The 27443-nt window shown below is 41.4% G+C and overlaps 1 protein-coding gene across 5 annotated transcripts in view; it reads right to left on the bottom strand.

The window, feature by feature from the left end:
- FAM169A (family with sequence similarity 169 member A) overlaps nucleotides 1–12545 on the bottom strand; it is a 65054-nt gene extending 52509 nt beyond the window's left edge. For 2 of the 5 annotated variants that reach the window (XM_027100826.1, XM_027100830.1), the window contains exon 1: nucleotides 12440–12545. The gene's annotated coding sequence lies outside the window, so the exon portion shown is untranslated. Of the gene's footprint in view, nucleotides 1–11915; nucleotides 12109–12160; nucleotides 12377–12439 lie in introns of those variants that run through there. The other 3 variants (XM_027100828.1, XM_027100829.1, XM_027100827.1) reach the window with 3 other exon arrangements.
- Between the last annotated feature and the right edge of the window lie 14898 nt (nucleotides 12546–27443).

The following is a 27443-nucleotide window of genomic DNA, read 5'->3' as shown; positions in this document are numbered from 1 at the left end:
CAGCCCATCCTACAGACAGAGTTAAATACTGGGTACTGCATCACATTCAAGACCCTTTAAGAGCACGTTTTATAGTGAAAAACTTTAGACTTGGAGCACTAGAAATCTGGCAATTTCCAGATACATCTGACTTGATTTTAATATTGTTGATCTAAAGGACTTTTTTTTAATCTTTGTTTTGAGATTTGGAAGCATAACTAAACAAATCCTTAAATCCATCATTTTTGTGGCAGCAAAGCTAGTTTAAAATGAATGTATTTCTTCTTCACTATAGAAGGAATTATTTCACTCTTTTCTCTCTCATCTCACCTCCAGGGCATCTCCCAACAAACTTAAAAGTTGTGATTTCTGGGGTTTCCCTGGTGGCGCAGTGGTTAAGAATTCACCTGCCAATGCAGGGGACACAGGTTCAAGCCCCGGTCCGGGAAGATCCCACATGCCGCGGAGCAACAAAGCCTGTGCGCCACTACTACTGAGCCTGTGCTCTAGAGCCTGCGAGCCACAACTACTGAGCCCGCGCACCTAGAGCCCGTGCTCCGCAACAAGAGAAGCCAGCACAATGAGAAGCCTGCACACCACAATGAAGAGTAGCCCCTGCTCACCACAACTAGAGAGAGCCCGTGTGCAGCAGCAAAGACCCAATGCAGCCAAAAATAAGTAAATAAAATAAATAAATTTATTATTTTTTAAAGTTGTGATTTCTGAATATAGTTTTAAAACAACTGCAAGGCTTCCCTGGTGGCGCAGTGGTTGAGAGTCCACCTGCTGATGCAGGAGACACGGGTTCGTGCCCCGATCCGGGAAGATCCCACATGCCGCGGAGCGGCTGGGCCCATGAGCCATGGCTGCTGAGTCTGCGCGTCCGGAGCCTGTGCTCCGCAACGGGAGAGGCCACAACAGTGAGACGCCCGTGTACCGCAAAAAAAAAAAAACAACAAAAAACAACTACAGCATCAGTTTTTAATATGAAAAAAATTAGAAAATGTTTCCCCAATTCCAAAAGCCCAGACACACACCTCTTCTAAAATATTTTTGTGTTTTCAAATCTGTCCTTAAATCTGTTACGTTTATTACTGGTCATTCTCAGTGCTAAATTGTATTGGCTAAACAATCACCAATTAATATTTAAAGAAGATGAAAGAACTAGCAATTATTATAAATCGGTAATAGCAGGTAACATTTACTAAGAAATGACCACACACCAGACTTTAAAGGGACTGTGGCATGTAATACGTAATGAGGCACTTCTATCAGCCCCATTCTATAAAGAAATGGAGCTTTAGAGATTAAGATTTGATCAACGTCATACCACTAATGGAGCTAGAAGAATACGAATCCAGACAATCAAATATACATTCCAATATAATTATTTGTACTCAATATGCAAAATCAAATATCATAGTCTTTGTCATGGTTATAAGAAATTTCCTTTTGCAAAATATCACAATAATTACCTTGTTATTAAATATTCTATTCACATATTACACCAGAAAAAGTACTCGCATTGGAATCCTGTGACCTTGATTCCCGGGTCAGCTGTGCTAACCAGCTCTGTGATCCTAGGCGAGTTACTTACCGTCTTTAGGCTTCTGTATTCTCATTGATAATGTGATGCAACTGGACAGGATAATCCTAAGGACCTTTCACCTCTAAATGTTTTTAACAGTTTATTTAAAAAAATAGCGGTTACTTAAGACTGTGTAAACTACTAGCCTTAAGCTGGTTCCGCTAGTTCAGGGAGGCAAGAGAAGGGTAATAAGGTTCTGGAGAGAAATATAAGTTGCTGTGAAAAAAATCAGTCACTTCTCTCTCTTTTTTGTTGTTTTTAAGCTTCTGTTCTATGTTACATAACTGTAAAGCTGTCAGATCAAATTCTGTCAAGTACTTTATGCTCTGCCCATGAGATGAACCAAAAGGCCTAACTAGATTCTACATGAATGAGAAAGCTTAATGTCGCCTTAAGCGAACTAACTCATCAAAAAGTTTACGCAGAATGGACAATGAAGTGTAAAAAGTGTCCAAATTAATTTATAAATTAAGCAAATGGCATGCTCATTAATCCTAGATAACCTGTAAAAAAAAATTAATGCTCACACCTCTTACGTAAGAACTCTAAGATGCCCACCAGCTATTTTACACCCATCTTTTAATAATTTCATCCTTTTCTCCTGAAAAATTATCTATTTGCAAGAATGAATGCTCTTAACAAGAAAGAAAATATAAGAGTTAAAAACCGTACTCCTATTATTGTGATTTTTTTTCCCTATTTAAGGTTAATTACTGGATATCAACTATACTCTTAAAACAGGGAAATATATTTTTTAACTTTAGTCCCTAAATAATTTCAAGATTCTTATAGATTATTGCTATTATCTGGGGGCTTTAGGAGGAGAAGAAGATCCAAAACATTACGGAAATTTTAGAGCTGAAAGAGTTCTTAGAGAAAAAACAATTATCTCAACCAATCCAAGGCATGATCCTACCTCTCTCTCCTCATTGTTCCCCCAACACCGAAAATAGCTTAGGTGTCCCAGCAACATAATCCGCAAGGCTCTCAACCTTTTACACAAAAGGCCTGTTTCTGGACCTTATTATGATTCTCCTCTTGATTCTTCCCTTGTCTCTTTCTAACATCATAACCTTCCCTAACGAACCTAACCCATGTACTACATCAGCTCAACTGAACTCTCTCCTACTCACCTTTTATCCTTCTATCCCTCCTACCCACACAAGGCCCTAGTTCCTAGGTTAATCCTTCTTTGCTTTTAGAGCTGAGTTTTTAAGTATGACAAAAATGAAACCACTGAACAGACTGCTACAACTATCAACTCTCAAGTGGGCTCAACACTACTGAGAAATCCTTTTCTATCTTCTGAGAGAGGAAAAAGATTTGATTACATATAGGTAAAGACTACCTATAAGTTTATGGGTAATGGGGCAGGAAGTTAAATGCGGTTCATACCTGCAACCTCTTTTTATTTCAAGTAGAAAACAAAATCAATGAAATAATCATCACTGAACCAACAGTGGACTACACACCTGGTTCTATTTGAAACATTTCACATGTATCCCTGATAGAGTTTTTATCCCAAACCCATGAAGTGGATAATTTATCTCATTTGTCAGATGAGGAAATTAAAACACATAGCAGCAGAGTAACTTATTCAAGGCACACTATAGTAAGTGGCAAAGCTAGAATCTGAACCCAGGCAGTCTAGCTGTGAGGCCTATCCTTTTAGTTACCACGCTATGTCTGAAAGCACAGCACCTTAGGACCCTAAGATGGTATAAGATTGCTTATACATATCAAGAGAAATCTTAACAGTTTTCTTTCTAAAGGTTTAATTCCTCTCCATATCCAGAAAAATGGTCCTAGATCTAAGAAAACATTTAAAGATGAAGGTACTGGGTACCTGGTATGTTTTAGGGCTTACAAAAGCAAAATCCAGTTATATGTCATAGAATTTTGTACACGTGAAAGGTGGAATATGTAGAATACTAGTTAAGGGAGTGTGTTCTTGAGCCAAACTGCCAGGATTACTAGCTGTGTGACCACAGGCATATTACTTGAACAGATAGAGAAAAAGAAACTCTGAGGAAGGAATAAATTGCAAGGGTAAAACTAATAACTTTGAATACATAGTAAAATTTTTACATCTAAAAACAAAAAACTCAGAGGCAAACGTTATATAACCAATATGACCCACAAGAGTTAGGTTGCTTAATACAATGGTTTTTAAACTAAGATGCAAATAAACAAGCAAGTGGCATGGCCAATTCATAAAACAGGACAAACACCAAAAATGCTCAACTCTTAATTTCTTTTTAAAAAGCCTATTGCATGTACTTTTAAAACTAATTTATGAAAAATATTGGTATATACTTGCATGTTTATACAGAAGATGATGTGGAAGGGCATACATTATATTGTTATTGTTAACAGTAGTTATTCTTGATGAAGGAGGAAGGAGGGACCCAAGGGAAGAGACATGCGGGGAAGAAAGGAGATTCCATATAGAGCCTCTTCCTCAATCGTTTTTGTAGTGCAGTCTCTCCTGGATGCATCCGATTGACAAAATTTAGGTTACATGCCTGCATCCTACCTCCAAGGGAGACAGAATTTGATATGGGGGTTCTACCTTGGGGAGGCAAAACAGGGCTCATAGGGCTGAAATGAGACTCCTAAGCAAAATGAGTCAGAACACAAATACTAAATGACCACACCCAGGAATGGATGCTAAATCCTTTTCTAACTACATATACACTTGCAGCAAGATATAGAGAGCTACTTACACTCCTCAGATACATATGCAAAAGCCTAACAATAAATTAATAGGTGATATTTCCACTACTGGGCATATCCCCTGAGAAAATCATAATTCCAAAATGGTCATGTACCACAATGTTCACTGCGGCTCTACAATAACCAGGACATGGAAGCAACCTAAGTGTCCATCGACTTATGAATGGATAAAAAGATGGGGCACATATATACAATGGAATATTACTCAGCCATAAAAAGAAACAAAATTGAGTCATTTGTAGTGAGGTGGATGGACCTAGAGACTGTCATACAGAATGAAGTCAGAAAGAGAAAAATAAATGCCGTATGCTAACACATAATATGGAATCTAAAAAAAAAAAAAAAGGTCCTGAAGAACCTAGGGGCAGGACAGGAATAAAGACGCAGATGTAGAGAATGGACTTGAGGACACGGGGAGGGGGAAGGGTAAGTTGGGACAAAGTGAGAGAGTGGCGTGGACATATATACACTACCAAATGTAAAATATCGATAGCTAGTGGGAAGCAGCCGCATAGCATAGGGAGATCAGCTCGGTGCTTTGTGACCACCCAGAGGGGTGGGATAGGGAGGGTGGGAGGGAGATGCAAGAGGGAGGAGATATGGGGATATATGTATAGCTGATTCACTTTGTTATAACGCAGAAACTAACACACCATTGTAAAGCAATTATACTCCAATAAAGATGTTAAAAAAATTTTTTTAAGTTATACAAAATTTTTTTAAAATGTGCTTATAACTGAAGCTTCCACTTGACTGACTACATATAGTACTACAGAATACACGTGCCTCTAGAACATGTCAGCTACTCTAGCCCTTCATGACCCAGCTTACCGAACACTGTTTATCTCACAGGAGCGGTGGTCTACAAACATCAGGAAGGGCAAAATAAGAACTACTGAAATGAATACACCATAAAGTTTTGTCCTTCATTTCAACATTAGACAATCTATTTTTTTTTAAACCTGGTTTCTTTACCATGGAACAGGTCTGATTTAATAGTGCTTAAAGTTAACAGGGGTTTGGTAGAAAACCTCAAGGACACAGGCAATTTTTAAAAACAGGAGTCCAAACAACATGCATATTGTTGTAGATATCTTTAACATAAAATATCACAGGTTTGTCTCATTTAGAACCACGAAGATGGATATTTTCTTTTTTTTTTTTTTTTTTTTGCGGTACGCGGGCCTCTCACTGTTGCGGCCTCTCACTGTTGCGGCCTCTCCCGTTGCAGAGCACAGGCTCCGGACGTGCAGGCTCAGTGGCCATGGCTCACGGGCCCAGCCGCTCCGCGGCCTGTGGGATCTTCCCGGACCGGGGCACGAATCCGTGTCCGCTGCATCGGCAGGCGGACTCTCAACCACTGTGCCACCAGGGAAGCCCTGGATATTTTCATTTTAAAGGAAATACTCAGAACAAAAAGCAAAAACAAAACAAAACTTGGTGCTTAATTTTGGCATATGATTTATGAAATATTCTGCTGAGTCACAATCAGCACCACCAAAACCACCCCGCCCCACCCCTAGTATTTTCACTGCACAACAAATAAATGTAACCAAGGGCTGCTGCTATCTGCAGAGTATCACCCCAACTTGGAAAACCAGCCGCCTCCAGCCCACAGGCTAACCACTCCACTCTACCTTCCAGGCTTCTCCAACTCTGCACGTAAGACTCATGGCCCCATACACCTGCTCTTGCAATCCTCGTGCAAACTCAGGTGTGTATGCTTACCCAGGTCAAGTGAAATTGTTTTCTTACCTTTCACTGGCAGCAGTCCCGGGAAAAAAGAGATAGTAGTAGCCTTCCTCTCTGGCTTCAATACATATTTACTACAAAAATGAATGACTGAACAAAGGTTTGTCTAAATAAACCACACACTGGTGCTAGGAGCAAGAGCTGCCACAGATGAAACACGTGAAGTTCTGCTGCTAAAGGAAGAGCAATAGATAGTCTCTCAACAGGCAAAGACAGAAGTGAAGACCCTCTAGTAAAGCAACTATACTCCAATAAAAATTAATTTAAAAAAAAAAGAAAAGAAGAAAGGAAGACCCTCTAAGAAGATGGGAATGCTAAATGGAAGCCAGAAAGCATGCTGAGAATGGCAAGTAGTTGGATTCACCAACAGAGTTAAGGTATATAAAAAGTAGTAGTGGTAGGTACACTAGGAAAATAAATTGATAGAACGTAACAGGCCAAGAATACCAGACTAAAGAGTTTGGACTTTATCTGGCACACAGAAGGAGGCAATTTAAAGATCCTGAGCAGAAAAGAGACATCCAAGGCTATGCTTGAAGACAGTTTATCTAGCAGCTGTGTGTAGGATGGATTAATAGGTAGAAATGAAGGCAGACAAGTTGAGAAACTCATGAGTTTCTCGTAAGTTCCTTGTGCATACTTCTTTTAACATACTTATCACATGAGAGTGTGATTTACTTTTCTTCGTCTATTCTACCAGGCTCAGAACTCCAGAGAAGTATAATCCATTTTTCCAAACATATAAAAAGTAGGGATGAATCAAATGATCTCTGATGTCCTTTCTAACTAGTAACTTAGATGTCTATGTTCGATTACTTAGAGAACGAAGATAGGAAATAATTTACAAAGGGGTGGTATCATCAAATTCATTTATAACCACTTTTTATAATTCAAAATGTTTTCTGATGATGGAAGATCATTCATCGCTTGCTTACCTTGCACAAGGCATTATGTTCAATACTCTACACATATTATATCACTTACTCCTCAAAATGACCCTATGAGGCAGGTATTCATACATTCTTCCAACAAGCCTCAGGTGTGAAAAGGTTAAGTAAGTTGCCCAAGTTCACACAGCTAGTAAGCGGCAGAGTCAGTCTCTAAACCTAGGCAATCTCTCTCCAGAACCTGGATTTAACCAGGTTCCCAGGTCAAGACAAAAGGTCAGTATAACCCATAATCTATCTAATCATACAATTACCATAGAATATATCAAGCATATTGTTCAGTCACTCTTTAAGTGTTAGATTTTTTAAAAATCTTGCAGTATCCTCTCTTCAGACTTTAGATACTTGAAAAATTTGAAGAGTCAATATGCAGATGAAAACTTTAGACTTTTTCAACATATCTCTAAAGAGTAAAAGAAATGGGCCTTCCCAACAATAAATTCTACCCACAAATGTATCAGGCCGCATGAAAACACAGACCAACCAATTAGCTGATCAGAGTCCTGTTAGTGACAGCTGATACATTCCAACTCTGGTTGGAGTAACATCTCTCTGCCCTGTTGTAAATAAAGAACATCCGTGCGCCAGTTCTAGAAAGGAGAGCCAAGAGCTTCTAGACTTCAGTTGAGTGGTTATTTGTGTAAGAAACTGTAAAATCTTATGAATCATTTTATAAAACAGAACTATGCTTTTTGTTGTTGTTGTCGCCATTCTGAGAAGCTACTCAGATACAAAAAGTTAGTATTCTCCAAACAAAATTTACTCAGAATCACTTCCATTTCTTTTTCACGGTTTAGAAAAATTTATCAAGAAATCTCCTCAGCCTTGAAATTAATTTCAAGGACTTTTAGATATGCATTAACTTACAAAGCTAAATATCAAGACTTCTAACATGTGGTTGTTGTTTGCTAAATATAGCTCTATTTTCCACTCATGATTAATTAATAGAAAACAGATTCTTAGTCTGGGATCCACAAAAGCTATAAAGAGGACTACATGAATTACTTTCAATTTTTCAAAAAACACGTATTTCCCCTACATAATACACAAAATAGTGAAAACCAAAGATTTTCTTGGTTTTAACTAGAATTCTACCAACTCAACTCATTTTGGTTATACTTTATCTCAGGTAAAGCAAAAGCTCTGACAAGTGGTAGAGAAATCACAATTTTAAAAAAGAAAAAGTAAATCAGTGGTTTGAAATGTACCTCAAAAAAGTGCTGTACGTGGCGCGATGTGGGGAGAAGAAAATAAAAGGGAGAAAAAGATTAGAAACACTGAACTAGATACCAAAAAAAACAAAAACAAAAAACGATCCTAATCTCATAGATGATAACATTAGTTGTAGCTCACCTTTAGGAACATTGTAACATTTACCTCTGCCAACATTTTGAGATAAGCTCTGTTACAACTACTCTTTTATAAAGCCAGGGTTCAAACTTATGTCTATTTGGTTTAAATTGTGGAATTATACTGCCTCTGAATAATAACTACTGTTAACTTAAGAATCAGAATAACTTCATCTGATATATCAGGGGCTGGCTGATCTAAACCTGAAAGCATTGTTAATACGTATAAGACTTTAGAGGGACTTCCCTGGTGGTCCAGTGGTTAAGACTCCGTGCTTCCACTGCAGGGGGCTCAGGATTGATCCCTGGTGGGGGAACTAAGATTCCACATGCCTTGCCATGTGGCCAAAAAGTAAAAATACTTCAGACTAAAAAGTTCCTTATCAGTACAGTTTATTACTTTATCAATCATTGTACAACAAACAGTCAAGCTCATTCACTTTTTCTCCACAGCTATTCATTCTTAAATTGGCTTCTCCCCTTATCGCTATACTTATATTACTTTTCTTAAGGCCTCCAATAACCTCTCAATTCCCAAATTCAAGGGATTGTTTTCATTCTCACCCCTCTTGTCCTTATGACAGACCAGACCCAACTGACTATTTTCTGCCACTTAAAAGTTTCCCTCCTTCCCTGGACAACACTCTCTCTCAATTCTATTTTTTAGATTCTTTCCCTCAGTTTCTTTCAGCAACTGAACCCTCTCCTCTGCACAATCCATAAATGCAGGGGTCCCCCAACATGCAGTCTGGCACTTTTTTTTCTTTCTTTCTTTCTTTTTGCGGTACGCGGGCCTCTCACTGCTGTGGCCTCTCCCGTTGCGGAGCACAGGCTCCGGACGTGCAGGCTCAGCGGCCATGGCTCACGGGCCCAGCTGCTCCGCGGCACGCGGGATCTTCCCGGACCGGGGCACGAACCCGTGCTCCCTGCATCGGCAGGCGGACTCTCAACCACTGTGCCACCAGGGAAGCCCTGGCACTTTCTTAAAGAATACGATTTACTAAGTTGATTTGTTCCCTATACATATTTGCAAAAATCTTTTCTGCATTTAGATTTTAAGGAATTTTTAACATTTTAATCCACAATACTTCACTAAACTATAAACACCATGAGGGTGGGGTCTATTTGGTTTTGTGGTCCATAACATAAGACACTCAGTGTTTGCTGAATACATGAAAGCTCCCTTTGGTGTAACCTAGAACTAACATCTCATTGGAGCAGCTGGTAACTAAAATCATGCTTTTTTTTAAAAAAAGTATGTGCTAAGTCACAAACTTTCTGGCCCAAAAAATAGGTTGGACTAGATGAGTAGATTCCTCCTACAGAGCAGATAAACCTTAAGGTTTCATATACCAGCTCTAAAATTCAATGAGTCTAACAATTATCAGCTGTTCCCAGATTATCTTTAAATCATCACACCTCTTCCTTAATAAATACAACCTTGAGTAATTTTGTTGTTGTACTAAAGAATTGTGAAATACCCCTACTACCGATGAAGCATGCCAAATTTAGTACTTTAATTTCAGGGTTAAACATACAAAGGATCAGAAGCCTAAAGGTGTGTGAAAAGAAAATCACTGTAAACACAATAATCGTGCAATCTTTTTTTCAATTTAGAATCATAAAATCTTAGAAATGGGAATAAACATGAAAGTTTTAACTTCCTACTCAACCAACGATCCTTTCTACAGAATCCATGATATTTTTTGAAAACCTGCCCGAATACTCAATCCTTTTGTATTCTAATTAACTCTAAAAAGTAAATCTTAGGCATATGGCTGAACCTAACACACACAGAAGGCTTAAAAAGGGTTAGTTAGGTAGGAGATAGGTAGAAAAATGTTAGGTTTTTCTTTCTCTTTTCAATTTCTCAACCATTGGTATAATAATGCTCAAAATCTCAAGCCACATTAAAGATAAAAAAGCACACCAAGATCACTTCCAAACTCAGGTTAATTAAATTCAATAGTACCAATGCAGTACTGACACGTGTATTAAGAGAATCAGTGTAAAGATATAGGGATTGTGTTTGACTGTGTGCTGAACTTGCCGGCAGGAACAATCTCAATCCCTTGGGACCTAGCACAGGTCCAGTCAGGACACACGCAATCCTTAGCAGGCAATCTTTACTTCCTTAAGTTCTCTGAAACAAGACATCTCTCAGCTCATCTCTTGATGTCCAAGGTCCCTTTCACCTCCATAATTCTTCCCCCAGAACATGTCATTAAGGAGTGGCATGACACTTCTGCTAGGGATGGTACATGATATGGAATCATGTGTTTGCAGAGATACTAAGTGAAAGAGTCTTCAACTAATCAGAAAAAAAGTTCAGAGTAATTTAATAAAGAGGATGACTCTCAAAAGCATCTAACTATAAAATATTTTGTTTTCTCCAAATCAAAGTTAAGCCTTTTGTTTGACATATATTGTATCTTTATTAGAGAAATGATACCAGTTGTAATGATTCGAATACTATTTCAAAGGTCAGTCTCATTTGGAACTTGTTAGAACCTAAAATCCACAGGTAAAGCGTCTTAGGTTATAATCACTCAAGCAGCAGACCAATGGTGCTACTCATATAAGCTAAGTTCCCTAAGCCAATCCTCATCATAAATTCAAAGAGAGAAGTTCACTGTGACAGCTACAAGCTTTCCGTGAAAGGCTCTGATAGTTTACCTTTATTTGTACTGGAAGTCTTATCACAAACGGACTTTTCGCAGGCTCCTCTCACCACCACATTCCCTGGGCTCCCCCCACCAGAAAAAACAAACAACAACAAACAAGCAAAGGTTTTTAAAAACCAAAAACTTAGTCTCATCCACATACCAAAAACTTAATCTTGTCCATGTTAGTCACTAAAAATCGTTCCTCTTGAAGGAGAAAAGCAAAATACGGTTTGCAAAAATAACCTACACATCTTTTGTACATACACACATAAATGCAAGCAGACGATACAAGGCACATCAAACCCAGATCCATTTTAGTGAATTCCCTCCAGGGCCCAAATGTGTGTATTATGCAACTGCCACCATTCCAGACTTTAATCCTGTCTGTGATGCAGTGATAAAATACAGATGACCGGAGTATAATCTACTAGGTACGTACGTATATTTGCGAGGAGACAAGTTAAAACAAGAATTACCAAATTCTCTGGAACCGTGAAAATGACGGAAGGTGTAACAGTTCTAAATCACAACTTTTCCTTTGGGTAGTCTTTTAGCAACCTGTCCCTACCCCCCTCAAAATCCTCACACGAGAGCGTTTTCATTGAGGTTTTGAAACGATATCCCAAAAGACGAAGGGGTAGTGGTTATTTTAGAATCTACTCCAGGCAAGACACTCATACCACTTTCCAGAAGCTGAAAAGCCAGTGAGATACTTGACCCCCTCTCCCAAAGGGCGATAATGGGAGTAAATGTAACCCAGATCCCTGAGCCATAAACAAACCAAAGCTTCACCCACTGATTTCCTAGGGCACAGGCCTCGAAAAATTGCATAATGGACAACTAAGAATTAGAACAAAATTGTAATGACCTACATTCTAGAACGGAATCTATACAATACCTATTCCAAAAGCGGTTAAAGGTAAGAGCAGCGGTCAGAGCATCCGTGGCTGAACCCGAGTCCAAACGCTTCCGCCCCACCAGCCACCAAGTCCGCTTCCCCCACGCCGAGGCGACCGACCGGGCGGACAGGCTCCAGGTGGGAGAGGTGGGAGGAGAGGGGAGGGGAGTAGAGGGGGCACAGCAAGCAGCAGCTGGGGAACGGGCCGCGGCGGGCGGAGGAGGGAGAAGGAGGCATTCCCTCACACAAAATGGTGGCGCTGGCGCGGAGGCCGGCGCACCTGGGGCGTGCCACACGCCCCTCGGGGGAGCAGGCCAGTTACCCGCAGCTGGACGCGCGCCCCGGGCCCGGGTGGCCGACGTGGGCCTGCGTCGCGCCCGAGTCCTCGGGGCAGCCCGCAGCTCTTGATCCAAGTCACCGCCCGCGCACGGGGGTGCGGGGCCGGGGCCGGCGGGGCGCGAGGCCGGACCGGGCAGCCTCGGCCTGGGCCCGCGGCCCCCGCCCGGGACGGGCCGCGCACTCACCTCCGACGCGCCGCCGGAGCCCGGGAAAGGAGGCGGAGCCGCGGGAATGAATGAAGCCGGCGGCGGCTCGCTGGCGACCCCCAGCCGGGCCCGGACCGCGCCGCTCGCGGCTGCGGGGGCCGGTACAGCCGCCTGCCCCTCGCCCGGGACGCCCGGCTCCTGGTCGGCGGGTCGGCCGCAGCCCACCGTGCCCTCCGCCAGCGTGACGCACTCGCGCCGCAGCGTCTCCAGCCTTTGCAGCCGCGCGGCGCCCGCGCCCACCGCGAATCCCCCCGCCCGCCCGCGCCGCGCGGCCCCTCCTCAACGCCCGGGACGCCGCCCTGCCTGCCGCCGGGCTCGCCGGTTAGGCGGGCGCCGGGCAGGTGCGGGCTTGGCCGGCCGGAGGGCGCCACGCGGCCGCCGCCCCGCCACCCGCGCCCCCTCTCCCCGCTCCCGCCGCCGTCGCTAGTCAGAGCGCGACGCCCCAGCTCAGGCAATGGCCGGGTATTAAAGAGTGACCTTGGCTTAGGTATAAAAATAGGTGCGGGTAAGCTGCGGGGACCACGACGCTGAATTTGCGTATTCCTTTAATGTCAACATTCGCAGGATCCCGTTTGCACGCCCCAAGGAGTTCTCCTCTAGCGAGGGGCGGGACCTCCGGGAATTTATCCAGGGTGGGCGAGGCCTGCCGGCCTCGGACAGGGATGCGGAGGGTGCGGAAGAAGTCCAGAGGCCCCCTCCGGCCACCTCCCTCCGAAACCCACTGCCACACTGGAAGATGGAAGGCGAAAGGAAGTCGACAGGCCCCTTCACAATTTGGACAAGCCCAAGTGCCCAGACTTCCATCTTGAGATTACAAGGAACCACCAGATTCCTGCGTTGAGCTTTTCTCTTTCAGAAACTAGCACACGCAAAACTATCCCTAACCCAGGAGGACCGCGCTCCACCCTCCTTCGCTTCCTCTTCCTATTCATTTCCCTTGCTTTAGCGCCCAGGGCCCTTTTGCTAATTACACTCCCAGGAGAGAAAGATAAACTCTCAAGTATTTAAAGCATGGTAGATTTCTTTAAAGTAATGCATGCCACGGTTTAAATATGTTTAATAAGTGAACTGAGGAATAGTATTGTATTTGAGTAATTTTAAGACTTCCTATTATCCATAAACTCTGGAAAATAAACTCATCATTCAAGAGGCGTGGCACTGTTTTTAGCTCATCCAGTACCTTTGAAATTGCTTCTTTAATTCCTCAGAAATATTTAGCAATCATAGTACCGACCTTTCATGAAGTTACTAACGATCAATGAGTTCAATAAATACTTCAAAGAATACTTGTTGATGCAGAGATATTTGGCTCAGAATTTTTTCATCAGATAGAATTTTCTACCTTCCGTTGCTCGTAAGAATCAACCTCACATCTGTAATGTTTTTTTATTTGTAATATTTAATTAGCAGAAATCTTAAATGTTATACATAAAGTAGTTACCATTTTTGTGGACCTTAACAATGAACTAGATTTAATTGAGCAGGAATTTTGAATAGCTGGGTTTTTTTTTAATTTTTTAATTTAATTTTATTTTTTTATACAGCAGGTTCTTATTAGTCATCCATTTTATAGACATCAGTGTATACATGTCAATCCCAATCTCCCAATTCATCACACCACCATCCCCACCCGCTGTGGCTTTCCCTGCTTGGTGTCCATACGTTTGTTCTCTATATCTGTGTCTCAATTTCTGCCCTGCAAACTGGTTCATCTGTACCATTTTTCTAGGTTCCACGTATATGCGTTGATATGCGATATTTGTTTTTCTCTTTCTGACTTACTTCACTTTGTATGACAGTCTCTAGATTCATCCACGTCTCTACAAATGACCCAATTTCGTTCCTTTTTATGGCTGAATAATATTCCTTTGTATATATGTACCACATCTTCTTTATCCATTCATCTGTTGATGGACATTTAGGTTGCTTCCACGTCCTTGCTATTGTAAATAGTGCTTCAATGAACATTGGGGTGCATGTGTTTTATCCACAGCAAATCTTGAATGAATGAAGTTATATAACTCTGGAATTTATATTTCTAGGGCTGTATGTAAGTGGGAGTCCCCAGGGCAATTCCAAACAATTGCCACTTGGGAAGATGTTCTTTTGGCTACCACACTACAGGTGTTGAAGCCTTGGGCCATAGAGTAAAGCTAGCCAATGCAACTTTTTACATTTGAAATGCATGAATGTGATTGGCTTTTAGCTATTATTGTAGTCAGTGGCTACTTGTGCCTGGGAAGCCTGTCTTTCAAATGTCTGGCCACTCTGTTAGGAATCAAAGCCACACTCACCTAGCCCTATAAAAGAGAGGGTCCAGTGGCCTCTCATTCAAGCAGCTAAACCCAGCTCTCTTCCTGCAGCAAGGGTCTTTCCTGCAGAGACCTGCTAAAGAAGTGCTGTCTCCTACCTATGAGGAATGTCCTGTGAGGAAGCTCTGGCTTCGTTCTCTTTACCTGCAACATGATAAGGCTTTGAGTGTTTTAAGAAAAAAAAAAAATCACCATTTACGTTCCTCTTTGGCTGAGATACATGAAATCTTGCTTCTGTGTTTACCCATATTCTGAAAATCCATGTGCTCTTAGTGCGCAAAGAATTAAAAAAACAAGTCTTTATCAGATTAATACATGCTGTAAGTCACTACCAAATAATTTGAAATATGCTTTGACGCTTTTGTCTAAAAAGTTTTGCAGCAAGTAAAAGGATTATTGCTTTGATCTTTGTTGTTGCATATGCTTGCTTTAATTATTATTTTGTTAAGTTATAAGCAGAAAGAAACATGTTGAGTTCTTACTGCATTGTTAGTATATGTCAAAAGTAGAATGAAACCATGTTAAGAGAGACTTGTTACAACACTGGACTTTGGAGACTGCTGATACAAATGACCCAGAAAAGAGCCCTTAAACTGTACTGGAAAAGAGAAATTCCTAATGGCTAAAATAATGGCTAATGTTTTTGATTGTTAACAAATTGCAAGGCACTCTACTCACTTCTTTGTGGAAATTAACTCATTTAATTCTAGTAACCATCCTTCGAGGTATATACCAATGTTATCCCTGGTTTACCTACAAGGAAATTGAGGCACACAGAGAAGCTAAGTAATTTGCTCAGGGTCACACAGCTAATAATCCTGGCAATTTGGCTCAAGAGCACACTCCCTTAACCAGTGTTCTATACCGCCTTTCATGGACACAAAATCTTATGCCATATGATTGAATTTCACTTTTGAAGCCCTAAAACATACCAAATACCAATGCCTTCATGTTTAAATGATTTCTTAGATCCAGTAGTATTTTCCTGGACATGAAGAGGGAATTAAACCCTTGGTTAGAAAACTTGTAAGACTTCCTCACATATATATTAAGCAAAATTATATAATCTGTTAGTTTTTGAAAAGCAAAAAAAACCAAAACAACAACAACAACAAAAAAACTTTTAAGGTTAATTGCTTTCCAAGTTTTTTTTTTTTTCAGGTTCCAGAGAGCAGTTATAAGTTTTATTTACACATGTATTTAGAGAATGGAAGAAACACATTTCCTGAGAAAAGATTCATCACCATCTTTGACCCTCCATTAGACTTAGATGGGTAGAATTAGGGTCCAATGTATACAATACACATGTTTTAAATTCATAAAATTACAATGAAAAGGTTTTCATGACTGAGGTAGCCCAGGGACTTCTAGATCTAAAATATTAGCCAGTTAGTTAACTAGTTAGCTAATAGTGTCAGCCATGGAAAATGGGAAGCGGGAAGGTAATCTTTCCTACTCACCCTAGAAGAATGCTTTATTTTTTCCTCAGGTATATAAAGTATGTCACAGGAATGCTTTAATTATTTTTTAACACTTTTATTGGGGTATAATTGCTTTACAATGGTGTGCTTTAATTATTAAAAGCAGTATTTTGTTGGGGTTTTCTTTGTCAAACACTACTACTATCTGAGGATTTCAAATTCCTGAATGGTACTATGCACTGAGAAAAAGAAGAAAAAAGAACCTGAAGAACAAGAGAAATAACAGGTTTGAGAAGACCAGTTACATTTCTTCTTCTGGTTTGGTTTGATCTAATATGAGATACAAATTTAAGCACAGAGTACTTGGTAAGTTTAGGCTCAGTTTAAGAGAAAGAAGCTGTGGTATTTTTCATATTACTAAAGAAAAATTACATATTTATATCCATATATAGCAAGATGCCTAGTTAATATCCATTTTCCCCTTCTCTCTGCCAGACCCAGTTTTGTTCAGGGTGGCAATGTGTCCAACCAAAACTATTTTCCTTCCCAGACTCCTCTTGCAGCTTATGATCATTTTGGTCAATGAAATGTAAGCAGAAGATTATTTGGTATGGCTTTCCAAGAAAGCTTTTTTTTTTTTTTTTCCTGATAAAAGACACGCTGAGCTATCCCTTTGCCTTTTGCCATTTGTGCTTTTTTCTCCTTCCTGCCTGGAAGAAGGCCTTACCTCTAGGATCAGAGCAGCCGTCTTGTAACCATGAGCTGACCATGAGAATGAAACCCATGTATTAACTATGCCAGAGTCAAGATATAGTAACATGGGACAATCATGACGTGATGGAACTACCACACCAATTCCAGACTGCCTACCCCCAGTCTTCTTGGTCACTTGCCAACAAATGCAATCCTCACTAAAATTCAAAGTTAAACACTGTCTCCTTGCTATGGCTAGAAAAAAAAGAACACACTTCTATAATATGTATACTATACTTTATAGATGCTCTTCTATGATTTTGCTGCTGTCTTAAGGAACTGCATTTTGCAGAAATCAGTGCTCTCTGTGACTTAGCTACCTAGTATTTGATGAAGAAAACACACTACTCCCTGACCATGAAAAGAATATCTTATACTTGATCATTTAGTGCATTTGATTTTAAACATTTCACACATGACCTCAGTAAGTCTGGAATATCACTGTGAGGAAGGATAAGAAGTGGCTGTAGTAGTCTAGAAACAAGTTACTGGCCAAAGTAATCGCCATGCCAAGTGTATAAGGAATGTACAGAAAAGTATAATTATGTTTTTCATTTTTAGTTAAAAATAAGTAGAAGAATCAAGGCATCAAGAGGGATCCTAAGATGAGAATAAGTAGTCTATACTTCATAGAAAGCCACCCGGCAATACGTATCAGAAGTGATGAAAGTGTGAATGTTCCCCTTAATACTTAAGGAAACTTTTAAAAAGAAGAAAAAATTAACTACAATCTAATGTTTTTTATTGAGTCTATTTCCTAAAGTGGCTATTGAATAAACGACAAGAAAATAAGTAAAAATTTCAAAATAGTGAAAAAGAAGTTATGTGCATGATGTCACTAAAGCATTTTTTTTAAAGCCAAAATGTATAAATAATACCATGAATGTCTAAAGAGGTATATTAATATTAATCAAAGAAATACAAAAAAGTTTGCCTATCTTATTGCAGGCAATAAGAGGTATTATTTTTAATCACTAATAGCAACCACAAAGCTTATTGAAACAGCTACTCACTCTATAATAGGTTGATATGCAAATGGACTGCCCATCTGGAGGCAAAGTATCATGGTCACCGTTGTCATTGTTGCCGGGTTACGTTTATTAAACACTTATGTACCAAACATTGTACTAAATGTTTTACTTAAGTTGTCTTGTTTAATCCTCACACTATCTATTTCAGGTAGATACTATATCCTTATTTCAAAGATGAGGAAACTGAGGTTTAGGGAGATGAAGAAATTGACCCAAGGTGGTAGAGCAGGAATTTGACCATTGTCCTGAATTATACTAGACTTTAAATGCTAGACTTTAGACTTAACTATACTGCTTCTCAGTTAGTATATATCCAAGCTTCTAGAAAATATTTATATTAACACCCTCTCACCCAATATTATATATTTATTAACTGAACATTTGTCTTTTGAAAAGTCTGTTATGCCAGGCACTGTGCTGTATAGACCCTGTGATGTGACAAATGGGACAGGCAGAGCCAACAAGAAATGTGGATGTGCCTGTAGAACAATGGTTTGCTGGCAGAACTGAGAAGACAACTAGTGCTTTTAGCAGAGTGCAGGGTGTCAAGAAATGAGACCAGAGAAACAGGCAGGACCAGTTATTCCTCTAAAAGGCCCTGGTCAGCCATGGTCAGTATGGACTCCCTCCCAAAGGCGAGGGAGAGCTGTTTAAAAAGTTTAAGTTTCAGAGTGACACATGTTAGCAAATTTTCTCAGGCTGCAATGGGGAAAATGAAATGAAGAAAATATGACTGAGGCAGGGAACCAGTTTTGGAGCTGATTAATTAATCTGGGTGAGAGAGGGCCGTCTGGTCTAGAGGTCACAGTGAGGATGAAGAGAAGTAAATGAATTCTAAAGCTCAAAGGTGGGAAGTGGAATCAACAGGACTTGGCAAAATGTGCAAAGTAATAGAGAAGAGAAGCAAGACAACCAGGCTTCTGGCTTCAACCAGGGTAGATATCGGTGCTGCTTACTAAAATAGGCATCACTAGAGAAGGAGAATTTAGGAGGTAAAATCATGAATTCCATTTTGGCTATGTTGAGTTTTCTGTGCTGTGAGACATTCAGGTGGGAACATCTGAAACAGATCTTTAGGAACTGGAGCTCAGGGTTGTCGGGGACAGGGGGGCAATTTCCCTCTCTATCCCTCTTGAGTTCTTGTGGTGTAACGAAGCAGGATCCTATGGGGTCTTCCCAGAACAGACTGCGCCCTCCCATTCCCTCTGCTTTAGTTCCTCCCTGAAGTACCTAGATAATAGTATCTGATGCACATTTCCTCAGTTGTTTTACTGAGATGCTAAAACCCCCACCAGATGGAAGAAGTTGACTATTTGATGACCCGAACCTACTGGATTGAACCTACTGGATTGATAATGTTAACTCCTGTGACATCAGCCGGTTAACTCATCATCCACCAATCAGAGAATTGTGCATGAGCTGATCACATACCCTGCAACTCCCCTCCGTATCTTGCCTTTAAAAATGCCTCCCTGGGGCTTCCCTGGTGGCGCAGTGGTTGAGAGTCCGCCTGCCGATGCAGGGGACGCGGGTTCGTGCCCCGGTCTGGGAAGATCCCACGTGCGGGCCTGTGAGCCATGGCCGCTGGGCCTGCGCATCCGGAGCCTGTGCTCTGCAACGGGAGAGGCCACAACGGTGAGAGGCCCGCGTACTGCAAAAAAAAAAAAAAAGCCTCCCTGGACTTCCCTGCTGGTACAGTAGTTAAGAATCCACCTGCCAGGGGACACAGGTTCAAGCCCTGGTCCGGGAAGATTCCACGTGTCGCGGAGCAACTAAGCACATGCGCCACAACTAACTGAGCCTGCGCTCTAGAGCCTGCGAGCCACAACTACTGAAGCCCACGTGCCTAAAGCCCGTGCTTCACAAGAGAAGCCACTGCAATGAGAAGACCGCTCACCCGCTCACCACAACAAAGAGTAGACCCTGCTCTCCGCAACTAGAGAAAAGCCCCCGCACAGTGACGAAGACCCAATGCAGCCAAAAATAAATAAATAATTAATTTAAAAAAATAAAGAATAAAAATGCCTCCCTGAAACCCATCAGGCAGGTTGGGTATTTTGAGCACTAGCTGCCCTGGACTTTTTGCTTGGCACCCTGAAATAAACGCTGCACTTTCCTTCACCACAACCCAGTGTTGTTACTGGACACAAGTTCATGTGCCCCATGCACAGTGAGGCCAAACACACCAAAATGTGGGAGTTTGGAGCAGAGAAAGGTTTATTGCAGGGCCAAGAGAGGAGAATGAGTGGCTTGTGCTCAAAAACCCGAGCTCCTCGATAATTTTTGGGAAAAGTTTTTACAGGCAAAATTTGGGGTGAGGAGGGTGTGTGATTTTCTTCTAATTGGTTCGTGGTTGAGATAAAGGGGCGGTGCCCCAGGAATCTTGTGCTCAGCCTGAAGTTACCATCCTCCACCTGGGTGGAGGCCTTAGTTCCTGCAGAAAACTCAAAGATATTGTATATTCCTTGAGGAGGCACCAGGATCCTGCACTATAGTTTCTTGATTGTTACTCCTTTGTTTCTGCATTTCCTTACTTCCCTGATTAGCAACTGTCTGAATCTGCTCTTTGGAGCTCAGGGAGGTCTAGGAGGCTGAAGCCTTTATCCTGCAAATAAGAAGCGGGACATGGGACACGGAAAGTCTTTTGTACCTGGGAGGGCCCCACAGGGTTTCAGTGTCAGTAGACTGGCTTTACTGGGCACAGGCAAGCGGACCCGCATTTGGATCAGTAACAGTGGCTGGACTAATATACAAGACAGATGAACAAGAGAAAAACCAATTAAATTTCTTGCACATAGGAGATCATAAAATGATGCTCAGAGAGTGACCAAAGGCGGGTAGCTTTTATATTTTTTCACACAAAGAAACAATAAATTTGTGAGGATTCGACAGGACAAAGAACCTTAGGTTTGGATGCTTAATTAGTAAGGAATTTAAGCAAAGTTTGGGCTTGGATAGTAAATTAGTAAAGGAGGAATAAGGTTTATTTATACAGGCTTCTCAGCCCCGAATGCCCTACCTCTGGTGATAAGGATATATTTCTACCTCCTGGCACAGGGAAGGCACCTTTCACATGGGAGATTTATTTCCCGCTTTCAGGGAGACAGAGAGGAGGGTCAAAGTGTCTCTACTGCATTGGCTGTTTTTTAAGTTTCTTTTTTTTTTTTGGCTGTGCCTCGCAGCTTCCTCCCCCGCCAGGGGGGGGGTTTAACCCCCCCCCCCCCCCCCCCCCCCCCCCAGCAGTGAAAGCGTGGAGTCCCAACCACTAGACTGCCAGGGAATTCCCTTAGGTAACTTTCATTCAACATAATCAATATGCCACTGAGGCTTGTTGATTATTGAGGTGGCCTGCCCTGGGCCCCAACAGGGGAGACATCTAGACTGAAGGTATAGATGGGGAGTCATTGCATAGGGATGGAAGTTGGAGGAGCCATGGGATGAGTGAGCTTACTGTGGGAGACTGGGAGGAAAAAGCACAGGCACAGGAAAAACCTAACAGAGACCAGGAGAAGGTCCTACATGGGAAGCAGAGACGTAGCCAGAGAGGAGAGGGCAAATGTGGGGTATTGAGGCCCAAAGAAAGGAGTTGAGTCATCAGTGGAGTTAAACGCTCCCTTCAGAATTTATCCAAAGGAACTAGTTAAGGGTGAGCACAAAGAGTTGCAAACAAGATGATTTCGATATTGTTTGTAACAGGAAAATACTGGTGGTGGGGAAGCCCACCAAAGAGTTGTTACTGAAAGTGTTGGTACCTCCATACAGTGGAATGTGCTGTAGTCTTTACATCGCCTTTCTGAACAATATTTATGGACACAGGAAAATGTTGAGTAGCAAAGATATCGGTCTAAAGAGTATGATACCACTTTTGCTTTTAAAATTATGCTCAATTATACAGATATATTCAGAGAATGTATAAACCATAAGGATAGATATTGAAATGTTAACACCAAAAGTTGGAAAATGAATTCAAAAGGGGAAAAACTGGGTAGTGGCATTACTGAATAGGTAATTTATATTTTTTATATTATTTTTTCATGATAAACATATAGTCCTTTTATAATAAGAACAAATTAAGTGGGGTTTTGGTTAAGAAATGTGTGGTACATAACCCATAACATGCAGTGATTAAATATTATATTTATAGAAACTAGATATCAACATGGAAAAATATGTGTGCTAGAACATTAAGGGATGGCAAGTTAAATTACTTTTATAGAAAGGAGCAGGATAAGAATTGGTAGAACCATCAAAGACAAACAAATCCACACACTAGTTAAAGGGGATAAAGACAGATTTTATTCACTAACTACTGCCGCAGGGGAAAGAGCCGAACTCAATTCTGATTTGCGAATTGGGCATTTTAAAAGGAGAATTAGGGATTAGGGAGGGGGGAGCAAAGCAGGGAGGGAGAGGCGAGCAAAATTAGAAAAGGGAAAAGTTACAAAAAGCGGGTAAGGAGGTTGGTTAACGTGAATGTGAATGTGATTAGGCCTTCTGTGTCTGCTAAGTGGAATTCATCCAAGTTAGGCATCTGGTGTCCCCCAGAGACTGGGAGGCAGAGGCCCTATCATCCTGATGATTAAGCTTCAAAGAAATGGCTTTCAGGTCTTTGAAAAAGACATTCTTGGGTTGTAGGAGGCTCACATATATCTCAAAGGGACAGAAGAAGAATTTACAACTGTAACTTTTTTCAATAAATGCTCTGAGAATGGGAGGTCAAGGGCCTATGGTCCGGTGTTGGCTGGAACAAACAGTAATTCCTTTGTCAGCTGAGAGCTTTTCCAGACAGGAACTTAAGGGGGGGTGGACGGTGGGTCATGCCAGGGCCTTAGGCTGCAAGAAGCTGGCTAGAGTTTGGTCAAGTCTCTTAGGATGAGGGTTTGGATGGAGTTATTCGTACCCAGAGTTTTTGCAGTTTTCAGGACCAACGTGTCCAAGATCAAAAAGAGGGGACAAAAAAAACGAGGTGACAGATCAAGGAGAGGCTGTGTAGGTCCTCTTCCTACACAACTGGGTAAGGGCCTCTGCCCCATCAGTCTCGTAATAAATGAGTCCCATACTTTAATCCTTGCCCACTCCCCAGCAGAGTCGATTCCTAGCTGAAGAGGGACCCTGAGAATACACACTATAATGTCCTTGCTCCATGGTCTTTATACATGCTGGGCCTGGCACAAGGCCACACACCAGAGGGCACGAGAAAAGGCTAAGGTCCTACCTGGGCTCTGTGTGCCATACCAAGTGCCTTAACTCCATCAGCCGGAGGATGGGGCGCCTTTTTCTTTTCTCCTTTTTTTTTTTTAAATTAATTTTTATTGGAGTAGAGTTGCTTTACAATATTGTATTAGCTTCTACTTCACAGCAAAGTGAATCAGCCATACATGTATATATCCCCCCCCACCCTATTTAGGACACTACAGTGCATTAAGCAGAGTTCCCTGTGCTATACAGTGTGTTCCCGTTGAGGCAGGAGATAGATGGGCTCCAGGCTAGACATTTACAACTAGCCTCCTGTTCACACCTCCTGGGGTGAGAAGAAGATGAGCTCCAGGCTCATTACCAGCCCCCTGTTTACATTTCCTGAAGCAGGAGACAAATGGGCTCCAGGATTACATATTTATGGCTGGACTCCTATCTATATTTCAAGATCTGTACCTTGATATAAAAACCAGCGACAGGAATAGGGTAAATAACCGGACATTGGGCATTTTTATGGCAGGGATAGAGTGGGACTAAACCCTGTTAAAAGATCAAGCGTTCACACATTTCCCATCCTTGGAGCAAGGGAGGCACTACACATGCGCAAAAGCCTTCATGGGGTCAAAAAGGCAGGAGATGCCAGACCACAGTAAGTCCTACTATCTCCTCCCAGACACCTTTGCAGTGGGATCCATCTTAACCGAGGGGTGTGTGCGCACCCAGGGGAGGGTCCAGAGGCAAATTAGCCATGGGGTCAAAACAATACGATTGGTCAAAAAGAAGACAAAGACTCGGAAGACTGCCCCCTTATAAAGGACTTAAACTCCCCAGAAGGGCAACTCTGGGGACTCTCTCTCCCTGAGTTCGCCCGTGCGTCTTTCCACAGGTACTTTGCTTTCCCAATAAACTTTTCTACTTTTCTCTTTACTTTCTGCCTCCTTGCCTGAATTCATTTTTGACAAGGTGGGCAAGAACTAGGGATCCAGGCCCTAGCTGCTGGCCCCTGTGGTCCAGTGGTTACAACTCCCAGCCCGGGAACTAAGATCTTGCTTGCAGCTGCTGCTCCCTGCTGCTGGCTGCAAGCTCACACTTACTGCTACCTGCAGCCGAAATCACTGTCAGTTGTCTGTTTTATACATAGTATTAGTAGTGTATATGTGTCAATCCCAATCTCCCAATTCCTCCCACCCCACCCCTTTCCCCCTTGGTTTACATACATTTGTTCTCTACTTCTGTGTCTCTATTTCTGCTTGGCAATTAAGGTCATCTAAACCATTTTTCTAGATTCCACATATATGCGTTAATATACGATATTTGGTTTTCTCTTTCTGACTTACTTCACTCTGTATGACCGTCTCTAGGTCCATCCACGTCTCTACAAATGGCCCAATTTCATTCCTTTTTATGGCTGAGTAATATTCCATTGTATATATGTACCACTTCTTCTTTATCCATTCCTCTGGTGGTGGACATTTAGGTTGCTTCCATGTCCTGGCTATTGTAAATAGTGCTGCTATGAACATTGGGGTGTACATATCTTTTCAAATCAAGAGTTTTCTCTGGGTATGTGCCCAGTAGTGGGATTGCTGGGTCATATGGTAGTTCTATTTTTAGTTTTTTAAGGAACCTCCTTACTGTTCTCCATAGTGGCTGTATCAATTTACATTCCCACCAACAGTGCAAGAGGGTTCCCTTTTCTCCACACCCTCTCCAGCATTGGTTGTTTGTAGATTTTCTGATGATGCCCATTCTAACTGGTGTGAGGTGATACCTCATTGTAGTTTTGATTTGCATTCCTCTAATAATTAGTGATGTTGAGCATCTTTTCATGTGTTTGTTGGCCACCTGTATGTCTTCTTTGGAGAAATGTCTATTTAGGTTTTCTGGGGTGTCTTTTCCTAATTTGTCTATTCTGGAAATAATTAACCTTTTTTTAACCAAACAAAGTGTTCCTCTACACTAAGGTGATCCTAACAGTATTAGGTGAAGGATCTTTGATACTGGAAAGCAGATCTAAGATAATTTGGGATTGGGAATTCCCTGGCAGTCCAGTGGTTAGGACTACATGCTCTCACTGTCGGGGGCCTGGGTTCAATCCCTGAATCCCTGGTCTGGGAACTAAGATCCCACAAGCTGCCCAGTGCAGCCAAAAAAAAAAAGATAGTTTGGGATCACCCTTTATGGGACCTTATAAACAGACATTAACTCATTTTGTTTTTTGTTTGTTTGTTTTTGTTTGTGGAAATGAACTAGGATTTATTTATTGAATAAGTTAATACCTATGTTGTATTATAGTTTCTGGATGCTGTAATTGAAAGCCCACTTCATACAAAGATATAAGGAGCACATATAAAAATGAAAATTTTATATAGTTTTGACCTTTAAATTAGATATTTTTACTAAAACTATAATGTGTAAAAATATACAAAAGAAGCGACTTGATAATTGTGTTGAAGATGTCCATGAAATTTTCCATAATCTGTATACCTATATATGCTCCATGGATTAAATGATGGACATAAAATTAGTGAATAATCACTAAGTACCTTTCATTAAACATATATTTCTTTTTTTTTAACATCTTTATTGGAGTATAATTGCTTTACAATGGTGTGTGAGTTTCTGCTCTATAACAAAGTGAATTAGCTATACATATACATATATCCCCATATCTCCTCCCTCTTGCATCCTCCTCCCACCCTCCCTATCCCGTCCCTCTAGGTGGTCGCAAAGCACCGAGCTGATCTCCCTGTGCTATGTGGCTGTTTCCCACTAGCTATCTATTTTACATTTGGTAGTGTATATAAGTCCATGCTACTCTCTCACTTCATCCCAGTTTACCCGTCCCCCTCCCGTGTCCTCAGGTCCATTCTCTACATCTGCGTCTTTATTCCTGTCCTGCCCTTAGGGTCTTCAGAACCATTTTATTTTATTTTTTTAGATTCCATATATATGTGTTAGGATATGGTATTTGTTTTTCTCTTTCTGACTTACTTCACTCTGTATGACAGACTCTAGGTCCATCCACCTCACTACAAATAACTCAATTTCATTTCTTTGTACGGCTGAGTAATATTCCATTGTATATACGTGCCACATCTTCTTTATCCATTCTTCTGTTGCTGGACACTTAGGTTGCTCCCATGTCCTGGCTATTGTAAATAGAGCTGCAATGAACATTGCGGTATATGACTCTTTTTTTTTTTTTTTTTTTTTGCGGTACGCGGGCCTCTCACTGTTGTGGCCTCTCCCGTTGCAGAGCACAGGCTCCGGATGCGCAGGCTCAGCGGCCATGGCTCACAGGCCCAGCCACTCTGCGGCATGTGGGATCTTCCCGGACCGGGGCACGAACCCGCATCCCCTGCATCGGCAGGCAGGCTCTCAACCACTGTGCCACCAGGGAAGCCCCATGACTCTTTTTTGAATTGTGGTTTTCTCAGGGTATCTGTCCGGTAGCTGGATCGTATGGTAGTTCTGTTTTTAGTTTTTTAAGGAACCTCCATACTGCTCTCCATAGTGGCTGTATCAATTTACATTCCCACCAACAGTATAGGAGGGTTCCCTTTTCTCCACACCCTCTCCAGCATTTATTGTTTGTAGATTTTTTGATGATGGCCATTCTGACCAGTGTGGGGTGATACCTCACTGTAGGTTTGATTTGCATTTCTCTAAAGATTAGTCATGTTGAGCATCCTTTCATGTGTTTGTTGGCAATCTGCATATCTTCTTTGGAGAAATGTCTGTTTAGGTCTTCTGCCCATTTTTGGATTGGGTTGTTTTTTTTTTTGATATTGAGCTGCATGAGCTGCTTATAAATTTTGGAGATCAATCCGTTGTCAGTTGCTTCATTTGCAAATATTTTCTCCCATTCTGAGGGTTGTCTTTTCATCTTGTTTATGGTTTGCTTTGCTGTGCAAAAGCTTTTAAGTTTCATTAGGTCCCATTTGTTTATTTTTGTTTTTATTTCCATTTCTCTAGGAGGTGGGTCAAAAAGGATCTTGCTGTGATTTATGTCATAGAGTGTTCTGCCTATGTTTTCCTTTAAGAGTTTTATAGTGTCTGGCCTTACATTTAGGTCTTTAATCCGTTTTGAGAAAGACATAACTCATTTTAAATGAAAATGAATTACAGCACATTATTTTGGGTTTTGGTGGCACATTCCACACTCTGAGTACACTGTTGTGCAAACACTCAACTAACCAAAATGTATAAAGTACCTACCCTTGTGTTTACTAAAGATGGAGAGGCATTACAATCCCACCCTGCCATT

Source organism: Aethalodelphis obliquidens, unplaced genomic scaffold (genome assembly GCF_003676395.1).
Source record: "Aethalodelphis obliquidens isolate GAN/ISIS:26980383/991018 unplaced genomic scaffold, ASM367639v1 scaffold4, whole genome shotgun sequence".
Taxonomy (NCBI): Eukaryota; Metazoa; Chordata; class Mammalia; order Artiodactyla; family Delphinidae; genus Aethalodelphis; species Aethalodelphis obliquidens.
This window is presented reverse-complemented; position numbering and strand designations above follow the sequence as displayed.